The sequence below is a fragment of the Aethalodelphis obliquidens genome, unplaced genomic scaffold, assembly GCF_003676395.1.
Source record: "Aethalodelphis obliquidens isolate GAN/ISIS:26980383/991018 unplaced genomic scaffold, ASM367639v1 scaffold40, whole genome shotgun sequence".
In the NCBI taxonomy this organism is placed as follows: domain Eukaryota; kingdom Metazoa; phylum Chordata; class Mammalia; order Artiodactyla; family Delphinidae; genus Aethalodelphis; species Aethalodelphis obliquidens.
The window spans coordinates 9,563,110-9,575,202 of NW_020837984.1; the positions used below are offsets into that span (position 1 = coordinate 9,563,110).

At 46.5% G+C, this 12,093-nt stretch overlaps 1 long non-coding RNA gene across 1 annotated transcript in view; it reads right to left on the minus strand.

Moving 5' to 3' along the window:
- Positions 1-12,093, minus strand: part of LOC113633571 (uncharacterized) — a 119,515-nt gene that overhangs the window by 57,642 nt on the left and 49,780 nt on the right. Inside the window, exon 6 of the long non-coding RNA XR_003438251.1 lies at positions 9,795-9,891. This is a non-coding gene — a long non-coding RNA (uncharacterized LOC113633571). The remainder of the gene's footprint in view (positions 1-9,794; positions 9,892-12,093) is intronic.

Genomic DNA, 12,093 nt, shown 5'->3' on the forward strand with positions numbered 1-12,093 from the left:
TGTGTGTGTGTGTGTGTGTGTGTGTGTGTGTGTGTGTGTGTGTGTGTTTGGGAGGGTGGCGGTCAGAAAATGCAGTCAGCAGTTTAAGGGAAGAGAAGAAGTAGGGAAGGAAAGTGAAACACAGCTGCCCTCCCTCCCATGGTTGGCCTGACCTAGAAGCCAGGAGAGACCTCAACTTTAAATCTGATTCAGAGTTTTTATTATTACATAGGACTGGACATTTTTATTTCTGGATTGAGACTTAAATGACCACAGGCCTCTTTTTTTTAGCTAAGAGGGACCAGAAAAGTCAGAGGGCCTGCCTGAGTTTCCTTCCAGGGCCAGGGGAAAACCCACAGTACGAGTTTTAAGGGATCCCAGAAGACAAAACCAAGCTTCTGGGTGACACTTGCCCCCAGTCACACTGGCACAAAGTAGCAGGGACATGAGCAGGCCCAAGCCCATCCCTTCCCTGCAGCTGGGACAAGGAGGGTGCAGAGTCCACTGAGGGCAGGCTTAGGATTCCAGCCTGTTCAAAGGAGAGGCCTGTCCCTGGAGGCAGAGGCAGGAAGCCGAGCTCACTCTGGCACCGGGGAGTCTGGGAAATGAGGGCACCAGTGGAGAGGCTCCCAGATCCTGGCAGGAAGGGACAGGACGGAGTCACGCAGCGCTTCTGAACCTTACCCCCTGCAAGGTCAGGTTCAGCCACCAGGTGAAAAGCTCCTCCATCTGATAACAGGGTGGAGGGCAGGCCAAACACCCAGGAAAGTTAGCCCGGGTGATGCGAACCTTGTGCCCCAGGCTCTGGGAAGGAAAATTAGTTCAGAACCAGAATCCAAAGAAGGTGTAATTAGAATCTGCAAGTAGACACAAACGGACTCTCACAGCTGAGAGTGCTTGGAGCACTTTGGAAGAAAGGCACAGTGAAAATACAAAGTAATATTATTATCGCCTTAATTATAATTAGAACCTACAAGTCAAGTCTTGAAAGACATTTATAGCACATCCTTACTTGTTTAGGTCAGCTTCCCAGAAAGAGGGGGAAAGGCAGACTTGGACTTTTAAAATTTAGGCAAGAAACAGATCAGTCTACGGGTCAGGGCTACTATCTGGAGCTCCCCTATTTTAAGGACGCCCTTTGGGGCTCAGGTATATTAACTGCTAGAGCCTAAAAGCTCAACGTGGTAGAAAATAGGCTTGTTTTTTAGCCTCGGAGGGCTACAGGCCAGTTGGAAGCTTCCACCCACTGTGAAGTAATGCGACTGGTAAAAAAGCTGGTAAATCATCCATGACTCAGGGCCTGATGAGTGATGCATCTGCGAAGCAGAGCGTGAAGGGAGGATGCTGAACAAATATCTAGGGGAACCCCAACGGTTCCTGATTATTACAGGGCTTATTGTCCTGGGTGAGGATAATTCAGACTCACTGACATTTTTCCTCTCGCCTCCTGCCCCTATTAGAGGGCAGGAGGCGGTGGAGTGGGGCCGGAGGGGGAAACGTTGCCTGGTTATTTAGGTATTAAGGGCAGCTCTGGTAGGAAAATCCACGTGAGCAGGTCAGGGCTGATGGTTGCAATGAGTCTCAACCTCTGTTGATTTCAGGTACCCCCGCTGCCCCTGTGCTCAGAGCACTTTGGAAGGGAACAATCCAGAATGCCTGTGATCGGCAGAGACACTGAAACCAGAACTGCGTAGACATGACGGAAAGAGTCACACCACTGTGTGGTGCAGCGAGGTTTGAGGCTTTGTGACTGATGAGGACAAGTGTTGCATAACAACAGCTTATGAAAAGCTGGTTTTAAAGTATCTGTATACCTGTGTCATAGTCAATGAGGACTCATTGGAGATGCAGCCAGGGATGACCTGCTTCTATTCACCTCCTATTCCCAAAACGTAGGCACCCAGGCTTCCTGGGCTACCCAGGTCCTCCTTCATGCCTGGCACTGCCCATCTCATGCTCTGAACCCATTACTGGATCCCCTTTCCCTTCTCCACTCAGTACCATATTCCAAACGTACCCGTCCTTAGTCTCTCCCTTAGGGACTCTGAGAGTCTGAAAATCAGCAATGTTGGATAAACACATCCCTTCTTCCAGATGACATTTTACTTGACTTTGTGGAGATGTGCCTTCGCCTAAAAGGAGACTGGTTTGAGCCTTTGAGGCATCGTGTAGCCCAACGAAGTGTGGGTAGTTGGGTGCAGGGTATCCCAACATCATCAGACACACACGTCTGAAAAGGATCTTTTGTCCAACGCTGCTCTGAGGTTTTTGGCTACTATCCTCACTCAGATAAGTTTTCCTCTTCCTAAGTTTCTAATCCCTAGGTTTGTCATGACTCACACTGAAAACAAACAAATTTTACTTTTTTCCGCCTAAGTGCTGGAGCAGTTTTTCCCTGGGTGGGAAGAAACTTAAGAGTCCACTCCAAAAACTTTAGAAAAAGGAAACTCCAATCTCTCCAATGATCACTATGTATTTTTCACTCACAGGGGGTTTTACTGAAGTAAGGAGCATTTTTGTATGCCTTCTGGGTAATTCTGTGCAAAATTCCACGGTGTCGAGAGAACATGGTTATTAGCAGCAAACTGTACAACCCCTTATCTGTTTCTTCACAGGTTCTAGCCACAGGGGTCAGAGCTAAGTGCCAGCTCTTCATGCTAAAAATGTTCACAATTTGGTCTGTGCCAGCAGTGAGGACTGCAGTGTGAATTCTTGCTCCAAACTGCCTAGACGCACACTTTGTAAATGTCATTTCTTGGGATCCTGTTTTATCTGAGAAACCAGATTTCACCAGTGGCACTGACATTAGCTGATGATACCGTACAAGTTCTGAATCCTGCAGGGAGGTCTTTTGAGGCCCTTTTCAATACAACTGACATGCTTCTCACTTAGAGCCTTTTTAGGATGAGGTTAAATCCTCAAATCACTCTACGAATCTGACAAAATGAAAATCAAATGCGTTACTTTTACAAGCTGCTCAAGTCTATCTTCTCCTCTGCAACATCTGATGTAACTGCTAATACAACAGAAAAATTTAAAACCTTCTCCTTGCTTTCTACCAATGGAGTTATATGGGTTCAATATACGCCAAAATACAGAACTTAAGATGTATTACAAATTTAAAATACAGATTCTATATAACAGGATGACCATCCTGGACCTCCCTCTTTAAAAATTAATGTCATCATCTCCAAAGTATTTTTTGACCATGCAAAGTCAGTATCAGATAAACCTCAAATTCTAATTCTAGGATTAGTGATGCTATCTCAAAATAGAAGAAATTGTCTTCCAGAATCATTACGTACTTGGATAGGTATGTGATAAAAGAGTCAAGCTGACAGTTAAGCTGGTCTCTAGGGATTTATTAACCTAAGAAAGGATAGAGAGAAATATACCATGTATACAATCTTCAATCAGATACTCTGCTATGCTCCAAAATGAGCTTCATTAAGGTTTGTATTCAATAGAACTACTATCCATGTATATTTAAATGAAATATTTTCCCACTAAATGGAAAAGTTAATAAAAATGGGTGTCGTTATTTTGGCAGGCAACAAATAACAAGATGAGGGAGCTACGAGTTCAGTAAAATTAAAATTGAGGTTGAAAAATGACCCTTTATTGTTCGAATGACAATAAATTCTTGTTTGCCTGGTATCCAAACTGCTTGAAACATCAAATAACAGAAGTGCTTTGGAAACACTGTTCTTATGAGCTGATAAACAGATGTATGTAGCTAACAAAAGCAAAACCGTCTAAGCTGCACCTTAATAGCCATGTGGTTTCATCCCAGGATATCTGCCATCTGAGGTTATGGCCCTCTGCTCTAGGTTGTGTGCTCGTGGGAGGGCTCTGAATGGTTCTGAAGGGTTGTGTGCACCCAAGGCCCAAGTACAACACCCACAGAGCAAAAAGGCAGAAAATGGTAGTGGCTAAGTGTGTGGACTCTGATGGCAGCTGGCCTGGGTTCAGATCCCTGCCAGACCACTTACTAGCTGTGTGACTTTGCACCAGTTATTAATCTGTTTTAGCTTCAGTTTCCTTATCTGTTAAAATGCATCATAGGGCTTCCCTGGTGGTGCAGTGGTTGAGAGTCCGTCTGCCGATGCAGGGGACACGGGTTTGTGCCCCGGTCCAGGAGGATCCCACATGCCACGGAGCGGCTGGGCCCGTGAGCCATGGCCACTGAGCCTGTGCGTCCGGAGCCTGTGCTCCGCAACAGCAGAGGCCACAACAGTGAGAGGCCCGCATACCGCAAAAAAAAAAAAAAAAAAAAAAAAGCATCATAGACTTGTTGTGAAGAATATATAGACTATACAGTGTTTAGAATAATACTGGCACATAGAAGGCAATAAACATCAATGATTATTATCCCCAAATGTTTTTCTCCCAATTGATCCCAACCTTCAGTCTATGCCTTGACCTGACTAAAGATAATGATAGGACCGTATTCAGGAGGGTTACCATAGAAAACGGTCACCTTTCTATTGCCCCAGGTACAGCTCCTAAAATTCCATCACTTGAGCAAGTGTCAACAGAGTATATTTGGATGTTGAACACAAGTGTTACTATTAGCAGTAACAACAGCAAACACTTTTCTGCAAGTATTACATGCTCTGCCTCAGGAGCCAGTTGAGACGTAGGGCTCTGGCCCATCTCAAATCCAGAATTCCCAAGGTCCTGCTCCCTATGTCTCCAAACACCAGGTTCATCATTCCATCTTGGCCTTCTGACCAATTACAGATTTTCTCACTCTTCCTAATGACTGTGCGCTCTAGATTTAAGAGGAGTATATCTCCTTTCATCCAGGCCAATGCAGAGCAGGCATGAAGAAAACATTTGTTTCTCTTCTCTGCTTGGCTGTCAGGTGTTTGGGAGCTGGCCAGGAGGAAAGATAGTGCCACAGGAAACCGCAAACCCGGTGTCAGCTGCCTGGATGTCACAGGTTATACAGACTTCTGGGGTGACACTTTTCTCCAGCATCAAGCAGAGTGGCAAGGACCCCATCCCACATATGGTGGAAGCCAGCGTGCCCCTCCCCATAAGGAGCTTACTTGTCTCCTAGTCACCTCTTTTTTCAGATTTCTTGCTTCCACTGCACTCTTGAGCTACCGTGTATCTTGCCTCCTAGAACTGCTCCATTCTCCCCACTGTTTTGTCCCAGGCTGGACACTGCCCTAAATCCTTCATTTTCTCCAAAGCACAACATGAAGCAGTGGCGTAGAACAGTGTTTGGAGCAATGGAGCGGTTACAGGAACAACGGGAACAACAGACCTCATTGGTGTGAAAGCCCATCAATTACTGCCACCTGGGGAAATTTCCCGCTGGCCGTTCCATCCTTTGGGCCCATCTTGATGCTGTTTCTCAGGTGCATCCTTCTCCTCTCTCCAGGCCTTTCTTCCCTTTGTAGGGACCAGTCTTCTCCGGATTTTGATTTCTTTCTCATGCATAGCATCTAGCTCTCCATCCCTTGCTCCCAACTAAGCTCACGTCTACCTTTGCAGATCTACCAGCTCACCAAGGTGCTTTGCTAAGCAGAGATCTCTGACTTCGGGGTTCTGCCCTTAAGCTGCATGAAGACCTGACAGAAGCTTTGCAATCGCATGATCAAAGTTATAACTAGGACACTTGTTCCCCACAATCTCTGTAAGAGAGAGGAGGACAGTATATTGGTTAGGATAGGATATCGGTGCAGCTCGATGTCAGAGACCCACAATAACAGTGGCTAAAAGAATCGAATCTTAGCTTCTCCACACGTAGACGTCTGAGCTGGACTTGGGACTCTGCTACCTGGAGTCATCCTCAGGGATGCAGGTTCCTTCTATCTGATTGCTCTGCTGTCCCTAAGGTGTTGTCTTCATCACCTGGTTCCAGATGGTGCATGGCTACCTTCCATTCCACCCAGCAAGAAGGAGTAGAAAGCCAGGGGAAGCCGTTTTCTTCTAGGGCATAATATGGAAGTCACTTACACCATGTGCCCTCACATCTATTGGCCAAAACATTATCACATGCCTGCAAGAGAGGCTGTGAAACAGTCTTTATTTCAAGTGACCGTGTGCCCAGCTGAAAACTGGGGCTACTCCAGAACTTCACTGCTCAATACTGGTAGCCACTACCCCCATGTGGCTATTTAAATCTAAAAGAATCAAATAAAATGTCCAATTCAGTTCTTCAGTCAGCCTAGCCACACTTCAAATGCTCAACAGCCACATGTAGCTCATGGTGACGGCATTGCACAGGGTGGATATAGAACATTTTCATCATCACAGAAGGTTCTACCGGACAGTGCTACTAGAAGAGAAAGGGGCACGATTGGCAGTCACTGTCACCAGCAGTATAAAGATTTACTCTGCCCCTTTCAAGAGTAAGTCCCTTGGGGTTGGGGACTTTGTCCAGTACGGCTCTGTGCTGTGGTTGCCCCCTCGTTTGAGCATGCCCTGCAGCTAGCTGTTCACCCTGCAGTATCCTTGGATCTAACACAGGCCTGGCACAAGTAGACAGTCACGAGATGTCGCTTCCCTATGTGCCCCCTACCCGCCATGCCCTCATCCACACTCACGGTTCCCCTCCCCTCTATGGAACTTAGTTACAAAGTCCTGTGCCACCACCCTGATGGGGAGACATCATTAATCACTTCCCCATAACAGAGGAGATGAGACTTGGCCAAGGTGAGGGAGTGAAGTGTCTGCCAGGGTGAGGGCTCCAGCTCTCTCTCCCTCCACTCATCAGCGTCTGCTTTGATGCAAGGGAAAGCCTGACAGTGACAGATGACCACATTCTCAAGGCTTTTTAAGAATTCATGGAAAGAAAATAACCCCACTTACTTCCAGAAGAGAGGGAGGTTATTCTGACTAACTTGGCCCTCAGCCTTCAGGTACGTTTGTCTTGGACAATATTTGCTGGGAACCTCGTGGGCCACCTGAGAATCCATGCCAGGTCTTTATGCTGAAGAACTGCTGGACCCTCAGAGCCAGGGCACTTTGTCCCTTGACCCTTTGCTTCTAGGTGCTCTGTGACATTATATCCCCTTTCTCTAGACCAGGAATTTACATGCTATGACATTCCAGAGCCCCTGTATGGTAAAGGGGTGAGGGAGGAGGCCAAGGGTGTTTGAAAGTTTCAGCCTTAGTCCCTCAGGTCAAACATCTGTGTTTCGGCTCTTGGGAGAGAGGGAGGAAGCGTGAAATCGCTAATTCTTAAACTTTGTGGGGTCACATTACCCGTATGAAAATTCGAGACTGTCTCCTCAGAAAAACGCATGTACACACCAAAATCCACAAACATCTTGGAAAGTTCACGGACCAACTTAATTAAATTGTGTTATCATTTGGCTTGAAGTCCCAAATGGTCACTGTGGTTTCTTAACGTTTTATGAGAGAGCATTATCAAGCTTAAAGAAGTCCTCCAAGGCCCTAAGCTCATTAAGGGCCAGGCTTAATAGAGGCCAGTCGTAGACTGATGTCACAGCTTGTAGGCTCCATTTTCTTTCTTTTTTTTTTTTTTTTTGGATTTCTTTGTTTCTGGGAATATGAGGAACTCCTACTCTAGAATGATGCCCCAGGGATAAAAGCAGCCACATCCACCAGGGCTGAGAAAATACCCGAAGGTTCAGCCAGGAGCACAAATTACCCAGATTGGAAGATAGGGAAATGAAAATGCATGAGGCTCAACGGCACAAACTTTCAAACGAGAAAATAAAATTCCTGATTTGAAATCTCCTTGGGGAGCAGAGTTCTTTGCTCTCTGATGGGAACAAAAGGTTACTGCCTTGCATAGTGGATGTTTTCTCCTTAGAGCGTGGGCGGCTTGTTGAGAGGCTTCCTGAGGCCTCTTGGCTCAAGTGCAGGGAGCGAAGCGTGAGTGGAAGGTGGAGTGAAGCGTGGAGGGGCCACACATGCAGAGACTGGATTATTAGGATGTGTGCTGTCACGTGAGGCTGCCATCTATGACACTCTTAACCCTTTCTGCTTTGCCCAGAGCTGCAGCTCCCGGGGCAGCTGGTGTTCATTGCCTCAGAAGCTCTGCCCCTTAAATCAGTGGTTCTCAGCCCTAGCTGCGCATTAGGACCCCCTGGAGAACTTTAAAACTACTGCTGCCCGGACACCGCCATTTGACTGGTCTGGCATGGGTCCCAAGAGTCCCTGGAAATAAAAGCTCCCCGGGTGATTCCAATGCACACCTAGGGCAGAGAATCATCACTTTAAAGTGTTGCTTGAAACTATCAAAAGTTTTCTGAGGAGCTGTAGAGAATTAAGAAACTTAATAATCAGAGAAAAGCTAAAAGGACTGTTCCTTTAACAAACATGACTGCCTTAGAGATGGGAAAACCATGTCATCAGAGAAGGTTGACCAGGAAAATGGGCTTGTAGGTCTGACATTTGTCCTCCTTTCAGTCCTTAAATAACAGATTCTGATCAGCTTCAGTAATGAAACTGAAGTTCTGTTAAATACTTAATAAGATGAGAGTTTCCAGAGAGAATTAATTAAGAATGAGTTTAATACTATTCCAATTAGGTGTGGGCTAAATAATGCACTGCATGATAATTCAAACCAGAGATCAAGTAGGCTGTGGGAGTCCCTCTGGTCAGGGAGGGGGTTACTGACAGCTCAAGGGTGGGGAAGTTTGGCTGTGCACATTACTTGGCAATAAAATCTAGTGAATTTGCACTTTGACAGGGTTTAATACTATTCCAACGAGGCTAAATGTCACTATTCTTCCAACTAGATTATTCTTGTTTTTAGGAAGCAGATAGAAGATTAAGGGTGACCCCTGGGGACTGTTCAGTCATATGTCAGAGCAATCAGTAAGTTGGAGGTTTTAGTTTGGGTTCCCACAGACTTGTGCTCCAAAACAAGGATTCCAGGACAAGTAGTTCATTTGGAAGGTGATCCCAGGAAACATTGGAAGGGCAATGGAGAAGGGATACAGGGAAGGAAAGAAAGGCTCTAAAGGATATGTAATTAGGTAGTTACCACTGAGGGCAACATGCAAACATGCCTCGGTCACCCCAACTGAGATGCAAGGCAACTGGGCTTGTTATCCACCAAGTCCCTATCCACCATGGGTTGAGGGCTACTTCTAGAACATTAACTCTCCTCTTCTGGCTCCCAGGCCTCATGTGCTCCCCTGGCCAGACAAAGGCTCTCAGAGACAGAGTGGCAGGTATGCGAAATAAGCAGCCTTTGGTGTGTAGAGATAATATGGGCAAGGCACTGACAGTGTCTGCTGCAGTGGATGAATACTGAGAATAAGGCTGTTATTCATCCATCGATCCATCCAATAGAATCATAATCAAATGGTAGACATATACAATTCAGAATAAGGGCTGGTCACATAAACTCTTACAGATTTCTGTACAGTGGTCTTGCGGAGAAGAACCAGGAGGGTACACCAGTCCACCACATTTCTTTTCAACTGCCTGCCAGTCTCCCAGCCCACCTGATCATTAAATCCAGGAAGAATTGTTTCCTCTGACTCTCCAAACATCTGGTGTGCTTAAAACTTCTTCCTTCTATCACCCACTCCCATTCCAATGCTCAAAACTCAATGACAGGTTAGCAGGTGGGATACCATTAGATCTGGCCCATCAGAGATAAAGGGAGAAAAGTCACTTGGTAAGAGCCACCGACACTAAAGGAGATGAGAATTGCCTGACTGAGCTGGGGCTGGGTCCCCTGACCTTCTTGCCATTATTAACTGCTCTGCTCCTGTCAAAGCAGCCTTTTGCCGTCACCTCCAGACGCAACTAAAAGCATGAATTCTTTAACAGCTATCTGATATTTCTTTCTACTAACTGAGTAAAGAGATTCTTACCAGTAAGAAGCCAGAAGTGAGCCAGAATCCAGGGTCATTGCAGGCAGAGGGGAGGAACCATCTCGGGTGAGTGAAATTCAAATGCAGTCATTTTATCCTTTAACAGAGCCAAACAGAAACACCTACTAAATCTTCAGGCTTTAAAAAGTAACGAATGCTGTGCAAAGTCAAATAATCTCACTCCATCCCTGGCCTTCCTTTCTGCAGGGCAGGGTTTGGGGTGAGGCAGGGGATAGGGAAGGATGCAGTGGAGGAAAGTGAGGGCCAAGAAAGGGGGAGCTTAAAGGGGGAAGGGCTGACACTACCTGGCACAGAGAACCAGGCTCCTGTGTTTGCTCTGCTCATCTCAGGTGCCATCAGTCAGACAGACAGCAATTGCCCCTTCTCTGAGAGTTCGCTCATATCTTAATGGTCCGCCTCTCAAACTCTCTGCTCCATCCCTTAAAGGTAACAACACACTGTTGTGTGGGGGACAATGAGGACCTTTGAACCATACTTTCTTACTTCAGAATGCCCAGAAAAATGTCAATTAAATTTCTAGGGCTTTAAAAAATACTTTCTATTAAAGACATACATTAAATACATTACGCTTCCTCCCAACTTATGATTTTTTTAGAGACAAAACTAATGTAGCCCTAGAGTCTTACCCAGTTCTGGCAGACTTTAAAAATTCTCTTTATGGCCTTTTCTGGTTATAAAAATAATTCACCTCATAAAAATTCAAACCAAACAGAGATCAAGAAGACTGTGGGAGTCCCTCAGGGTCAGGGTTGGGGGTTATGAACAGCACAAAGCCGGGAGTGTCTGCTGTGTGTGTCACTTGGCAATAAAACCTCGAGACTTTGCACTTTGACGGGGCACTAATGTCAAAATGGCTTCATCACACAGGCCTCTTTCAAACGTCCCGCCTCCTGGGGATGGTGAGGTGGAGGCAGCAGGCTGCTGGCCCGTCCTACTATACAAATCATGTCTTCTATTAAAGACATACATGGAACACGGTTCCACACGTGTTCGCTGAGTCCCCAGCAACGAGAAGGCATTGATGAGCAGGGCAGACAGGAGACAGATTTCTCCAAGATCTCGCCTCTCCACGGCCGGTGGTGAAGGGAGATAGACCTAAATAAAATAGCCACACTCTTCACGCACAATTGTAATCAGTGACAAGAAGTGCTGAGGAAAGGAACTTGGTTCTAAGAGAACATGTAACAGAGGACTCTGCCCTAGATGGGGGTTAAGGAAGACTCCCCTGACGAAATAATGCTGAGATTAGAAGGAGGCGACGTTAACTAGAGGAAGGGGTGGGGCAGTAGGATGGGGAGCCCTAGGCATTGCAGATGGCAGCAGTGCAAAAGCCCTGTGGTAGGAGAGGATCTCTGCATTTCTAGGGACTGAAGGAAGGCTTGTGAGGAAGAAAGTGGTGGATAATGCAGTGGAATCAGGCAGTGTTTGTCAGTCAGGCTAGGGGTCTGCGAAAACTCAGGAGGGTTTAAGCAGGATTTGCGAGCATGTGGGTCAGTGGGGGATAGAGGCATGCTCACGCTAGTTGCAGTCGGAAAGTGGACGGGGCAGGGCAAGAGAAGTGGCAGCGTTGTTGATGGGTGTAACCCCAGCTGGTGGGCTATTGCAGTTCTCCTGGCCGAAGCAGCCGGACATATAGCAGCCTCCAAACCCTCTTATAGCCAGAAACACAGCATTATTGCTTCTGCGACTGGCTTCCAGACACCAGTCCACCTCGCCAGCCCAACTGCATCAGCTCCCCCGAGGGAGCTTCCTGAGCTCCTGTAACATATCGATTCTTATTTAGTAGGTGTCAGGAAGGCCTGGGAATCTGGAGTTTTAAAGCTCCTCCAGGTGACTCAGATGTGCGTCCACATTTTTTCAAGTTTTCTCCGCAAAGATTTGCTTGGGAAGATGGTGTTGAACCCTGAACTGAGCACTGGATGCTAGTTCAATTCCACCACTCCTAACAGTGTGACCTCAAACAAACGGCTTCACCTCATGAATCTCAATTTCACCATCTATAAAATGGGGGTGATCATTTTCTTCTTGTGTGCCTGGTGGGTAAGGGGTGTTTTGAGGATCTAATGAGATGATGAATTTGAAAGCATAACACAAATACCTGATACTCCCTACCTGCCAACAAACAATAGTTTTCAGTGTGGAAAAGGCATTCCGATTTTATTACTTGGTGCTTTGGCCCTTTTTTTCTCTGGCTACCTTGTGTAAGGGAGGGCTGTCTAATGGTGCTTCGTTCCAAATGCCCCCTCCCAATTCACTGAGGAGCGGGTGCATCTCCCTC